This window comes from Sinocyclocheilus rhinocerous, unplaced genomic scaffold, assembly GCF_001515625.1.
Source record: "Sinocyclocheilus rhinocerous isolate Xijiao unplaced genomic scaffold, SAMN03320098_v1.1 scaffold1694, whole genome shotgun sequence".
In the NCBI taxonomy this organism is placed as follows: Eukaryota; Metazoa; Chordata; class Actinopteri; order Cypriniformes; family Cyprinidae; genus Sinocyclocheilus; species Sinocyclocheilus rhinocerous.
This window is the reverse complement of record NW_015626863.1, coordinates 1,355,527-1,361,425: the sequence shown is the minus strand read 5'-3', so window position 1 is coordinate 1,361,425 and position 5,899 is coordinate 1,355,527. Positions and strand designations below refer to the sequence as shown.

The 5,899-nt window shown below is 34.4% G+C and overlaps 1 pseudogene; it reads right to left on the bottom strand.

Annotated features, from left to right (window-relative positions):
- LOC107717751 (uncharacterized) overlaps positions 1–2,808 on the bottom strand; it is a 15,686-nt pseudogene extending 12,878 nt beyond the window's left edge.
- Between the last annotated feature and the right edge of the window lie 3,091 nt (positions 2,809–5,899).

Here is a 5,899-nt window from a genome sequence, read left to right as displayed (position 1 = left end):
TTTCTTTGTGGAAAAAAAGTATTCTCGTCCCTTCGTAACGTTACGGTTGAACCACTGATGGCAGATGGGCTATTCTGACGATGTCTTTCATACTTTTCTGGACCTTGACAGTGTAATTTACTTGGCAGTCAATGGGACAGTCACAAGCCTCCCGGTTTTCATCCAAAATATCTTAAATTGCGTTCCGAAGACGAACGAAGCTTTTACGGGTTTGGAACGACATGGGGGGTAAGTGATTAATGACAAAAGTTTCATTTTGGGGTGGAGTATCCCTTTAAGTGTGAACTATGGCGCCCATTAACTTAAAATAAATTAATTAATTAAAAAAACTTAAAATCAGAAAATTTTATAAATAAACAAAAAAAACTGAAATGTTGTCTTGGCAACTAACTGAAATAAAAAGTTTAAGTACTAAAATTACAAAATGACTAAAAACACAACTAAATTAAAGCCAAATGGAAATGTTAAAAAACTTAATATAATGACAAAAGCACATGACTAAAACTTTAACAAAAATGAAAATATAAAAATAATATAATAATATAAATAATTCAAATTATTACTCATTCAAAATATTTCTAAATACTATAATATAAATAATACTAAAATAAAACTGGTTTGCAATAGTGTCCTTGAATGAGTCGAATGAGTCTGCAAGTGTAAGTATCCAATTAACACTAGCTGGCAGAAGATTCCAGTCAGACAGAAGTTTATAAAAGACAAACTTTTGTGGTGTAAACTATTAAGCATACCATATTCTTAGTAGCTGTGAAGGAAGTGTGGTTCTTCAGCATCAGTTAAATGTGAACTATGGCACCCAAAAAAACACAAGCACTTACACAACAGTAGCTATCTGAGGCTTCATCAGCTGACCACAGACTCAATTAATCAGAAAATCCAGCTTCGGTCATACTTATAAACGGCAACCAAGGCAGCTTGTGCTCTGACTGCAGAACTAAATACTGTATATCGACTAGTGCTATTTCAAATGAGTCATGAAATAGTATCCAAGTAGTAAGCAACATTGAGAAACTCTGTAAAGGGCAATTCAGGCTGGAAAGGGGAAACAAATGAAAACCATGTATAAGTCATCAGTTTTTCTTGGTTCTGGAAGTATTTTTCTTACAGGGATTTTAAAAAGTCTCCGTTTAAGGGTTATAAGCCATGAACCAACCCAACCAGCTATGAGGTGAATCACAACATTACAAACTTTGACTTGAAGCAAAAAATAAAATAAATAAAAAAATAATTAAAGGTACAAGACTGTGAACTTAACAGCTTTAATGAGGAAAAAACTCATTGCGAATGACAAATTTTACATTTATTGTAAAATATTCATAAAGGGTTCGGTCGCGTTCGTGTTTTGCTTGTCGTGATTGATAGGTGGAGATTTTTCTTTGGAATCATGGATAATGTAGTTTTTCCACCAGGAATTCCACTATTAAACATGATTATTTAAAAAAATAAGTTGAAAATAATGCTGGCAGATGGCTTTAACAACAGCATATTCCATCGATTAACAACCTCGCAGCTTACAGCAGATCTGTCTTTAATAGTTCATAAGTTACTGTTAAAAATATATTCCCCAATGGAGAAAATGAATGGGATTTCTACTTCCAGAAGCTGAATGTCACACTCTATAGCCTAAATAGGCAAATAATAGACTAGACTCTTCTTGTTGCTATGACAATGAAGAACTAGATCTTAAACATCTACTGGATTTTGAGAGGAAGACAATGTACGTTTAGAAAAGCATGCTACTTTTAATATTTTTGCAGGTATAATATGTATACTGCATGTGCACAGCATACAATTTTTTTAATAGGTCTATGCAAAATCACAACACATTTGCATGAGCAGTACACAACAGATCACAATACACAACAGATCACAATGCAATGCAATTGAGGTGATAAATGCATTTACTAATGAATATTTTCAAATCATTTGAACTTGTATGAACAACTACTAGTCTACTATTTTCAAGATGATAACTGGAGTGGCTGAATTAAACATCCATGTTCCTCAGGTCATGTGACAATGCATACTAAATGTTGATATTTGCATATTGCATACTGTTTTTAAGCCAATCTATACTGCACAGCATGTACTGTAGTAGGCTACACTAATATACAAACAACAGTATCGTCGTGACGTCACAACATGTATTTAAAGGATTGTTTGCAGGTTTTTGGACATCATGCTGATGGATCCTCATCCAGCAACTTTTTGCACACTCCAGTTTGCATAACACTTGCAAAAGAACTAACTGTAAAATATAAAAAGAAAAGTGACGAAACTCTGTAAACTGTACTGCTCAAGCATCTAACCTCACAAGGTCTACAGAAATCATTGTTTATTACTGAGAAAAGGCAATGCATTTAGCCATCACAAAGGCGCAGTGGATTTCGCAACAGTACGAAGTTAAAACCCCAGCAGACTCAGTCTCTTCAACAACTCGCTACGAAAACGACAAAGAAGACGAGAGCGAGAAGAAGAACCGCAGCGAGCGAGATCATCGCATATTGTGCGGTTTAATGGAGAAGCGTTGCTTACCGTGACGCCCGACGCCCGGTTGAACGGGTTTGAAAGTGTTCTGTGAAGTTTCAGTAACTTTTGGTGTGTGGAGGAACCGATCTGCTCTCAGTGTGGGCGGTGAATCTGATCCACGCACATTCCCGGAGACATAAATCCTGCTTCCCAGAAAGATGCCTCCGTCCTTTGTGTGCACTGCTACACTGCTACACTGCTAACTTTTCCTACACTTATTGCTTCACAGATGCATCATAGCCTTTTTTAAGTCCCCAACTCTATTTTGACATTTCAGTTGCACTTAAAAATGAATGTAATTGTTTAGAACCAAGTCTAATTTATTATAAAGAAAAACGACAGCACAAGCTTGGCAAGAAAAATGTAAGTGTTTCCTCATCTAATTTAAACAGATTTCATATTTTTATTCTATAAAGGTCACATTAAAACCGTTTTGAAATCTCTGACCATGTCTTAATCATTTTTTTTTTTAAGTGGACCTTTTTGCCGTTTTTATCCTTATCTTGAAATTTCAAGGCAATTTGATGCGGTCAAAGTTTTAAGTTCTCTCTCAACTATTGTTATAATAATTGTACTAAGTAAACCTAATTTGAATTTGTTTGTTAAAGGGGTCATATGATGCGATTTCATATTTTCCTTTCTCTTTGGAGTGTTACAAGCTCTTGGTGCATAAAGAAGATACACAAAATAATGTTCTTTTTAGCAGCATCATATGACCCCTTTAACTAAATGCAAAATGCCTCATTCAGCCATTATATTAATGAAGACAACAAAATATCTTACACATATGTGTTAAGTGAGCCATGCTATGTTTATAATAAGCCTAACAACCATCCTTACAAAGTAAAAAAATATTAGATATAGTTTTTACATTGCTGAACATACTTTAGGCCTCAACACTTGACACACTAATCTGAAGAACGGTGACAATCAACAAATGTAAAATGATGAGCTCTTTACATCACAACACAACAAATAACTAACAATACAGAGAAATCAACAAAAAAAATTTAAATGAAGTCATCAAACTGCAAAAAATAATCCTATAACAGTAACTACATACTTTATTTATGTTGCAATGCATGCTGGGAACTCACAAATATTAACATTTCAGGAATATGAAATTCTTTGTTCAGACTGTTTTTGACTCGTTGGGACAACATTTGGGACAATTCTGCTAGTCTGACATGGGTTTTATGTAGTTTCAAGAAAATAGCATTTTTTTTTTTTTTTAATGATGTTTAATGATGCTGAAATGTTGCATGAATGCATTTACACTGCAAAATTACAACTGCATAAATAATGTTATGTGTTTTAAAGGGGTCATATGATGCTGCAAAAAAGAACATTATTTTGTGTATTTGGTGTAATGAAATGTGTTTATGTGGTTTAAGGTTCAAAAAACACATTATTTTCCACATACTAGGCCATGACGAAGCGATATCGTCCTCTTTTGGAAGACCAAACAAAGTAGTTTCGTTTTCACAACGAAGCACACAGCGCCTTCACGAAATGGCAACAATACTACAGCGAGAATAAAAGTTACGTCCTTCTTTCTTTGCGTGAACATTTGGGCGGCGTTATGCAAATCTTCCCACATCGTGACGTAGACATGTGGGGGCGTGTTAGAACGAGCCGTTTTAGGTAGGCGTGGCTGACTCTTAACTTTTATAAAGAATATCTCTTTGGATTTGAGACTTTAGTCTTTGCAACTTTACAGATCTTCTTTATGCACCAAGAGCTTGTAACACTCCAAAGAGAAAGGAAAAATTGAAATCGCATCATATGACCCCTTTAAATCATTTTTTGTTAATATACCAATATGAAATGTTGAAAAGAATACAAGCTACGTATAAACCGCCAGTAGGTGGCAGCAAGTGACTGCCTTAATGAGTGCGTTATTGAGTCGTTCATTCAAACGAATTTTGCAAGTGCGCATGTCTTTATGAATGGATCATTGAATCATTGACTCGCCCAATTCATTCAAAAACGCTGAATCACCATTCATTCTGCTGTGATCTTTGTTTGGAACTATTTTTGTTAACCAAATCGAGCAAAAATGGTCAACATAGACAATATTGTGTCTAAATTAGAGCACTTAATATTAACTACTCGTTTGAACTCTTGCATGAAATCAATTTCAAATTTGCAATCGTAGGCCTACTGGTATTTAGGGAAAAAAAACTCTCTTGGTCGTGTCATGTTGCTTAACTAGTTTATATCACATGTTATGAATATAAAAACTATTTCAACTATTTATTAATTTATTATGTTTCTTCTATGTGCAGTTGTGTTAATTTGTTTTGATTTCTCCACGAGATTCTCTCACACACAGACAGGCTGCACCTCAACTGGTGCAACCTTGTTACTGTCAATACATTTTCAATCGCTGATTACACCAAATATAATAAAACCAGAATTATTCTAGCCGAAATTTCGGTGCTTCCCTGTTTTTAATCAGGTTAGTTGTCCGGTCAGGCAAGTAACATTTTCTCAAAAAAATAGAATAAATGTCTGTCGTTATTTAAAAGGACACTTGTTTAATTCACACACACACACACACACACACACACACACACACACACACTATCCTTGTAGGGACTAAAAAAAAAAAAAAAAACACGATGCGCCATTCCCGCATCCGCGCTCGCAACCGCTCGCACCTCATGTTTGCGGCTGAATGCAAATAATCACAATTGATGGACAACTATGCCTGTGAAAAGACATCAGCAATCTGGCGCCTAATACAGTTGTCTGATTGATTTTATAGTCTCAAGCATTCAGAAATCATGCATGCAAAAGAAAATTAAGCAGTTTTACTACGATAAAACCATGGTTAATTTTTGTAAGGGTTGTGATGTCCACATGTTTTTTGTTGAAGAAATTATAGAGGCTGTGCCATCTATATATAACAAAAAGGTGGCCAAAAATGAAAGATTAAGTGGATATTTGAATTAAATGTTTTATTAAACAAGGATTTGATTGTCCTGTAAGTGTATCAGCAGCAATTACATGGCCTTTAGCTCCATTTGCATGCATTTGTAATAACATGTAATGTACATAAATTGTTTATTTTGTATTACATTATGTATTTTAACAGTGTTATTCAATGAATCCATATAATTATTAATTAACCAATCATTATTGCCTCATTGTTTTTATATAATGCATTTTAAGTCATTTTACAGGCTATTGTTGGCTTAGGTCTGTTTTTATAACCTCCAAAAAATTATCATCTTAATACTTCTTTGTAAATTATTATTTGAAGTAACAAAACCATGGTTAATGTGCGGTTACCATGGCTACAAGAACCATGATTTTTGGTTTTATTCGTGTTAAAACCATGGCT